We start from the raw sequence: 613 nt of genomic DNA on the forward strand, positions 1-613 counted from the left end.
TGCATGAACCGGGCGCAGAAATGGCTGCGCCGCGTGGGTGCCAGCCCCGTTTGGGTTGAGGTTGCCCCTTTTTTTCCAACCACCAGCGCAGCCACCCCAGCCCTGGCAGCATCTTAACCTCGGCTCGAGCCATCCCGGTGCAGCGTGTCCCCGCACCACGGTACTGCTCTGTCCCAGAGGCAGCCTCATCCCTGAGCTGGCCAGAGCCATCCTTGGCCAGAGCCATCCTTCGCGTCCTGTTTGTGTCTGACCACGGCTGGAGGCTGTCCCCAGGCGAGTGACAGTTATTATCCCAGCCGGGCTCTGCCCCGTGCCCACACCAGCTGGGAGAGGCACGGCTACGCGCAGACCAGCCAAAAACCCCAGCGGGGAGAGCCGCGGCTCCGTGCAGCCCAGCCGGAGAGCTGCCAAGCGCCACCCCCTCCCGCACCACCATCTGCCCGCACCGAAACGCGGTGCCAAGAGGTGATGTCAGCCCCGCCGCCGGGAAAGGTGGATGCGCGGGGGAAGGATGCTGCCCCCGGCTCCGCAAAGGGACAGGGGTTGAGCCAAACGTCCCTCGGGGCTCGCTGCCGTCAGACGTGCCATCCAGCCAGGCACTGGCATGGACACA

Source organism: Fulmarus glacialis, unplaced genomic scaffold (genome assembly GCF_000690835.1).
Source record: "Fulmarus glacialis isolate BGI_N327 unplaced genomic scaffold, ASM69083v1 scaffold18181, whole genome shotgun sequence".
NCBI classification, from domain to species: Eukaryota; Metazoa; Chordata; class Aves; order Procellariiformes; family Procellariidae; genus Fulmarus; species Fulmarus glacialis.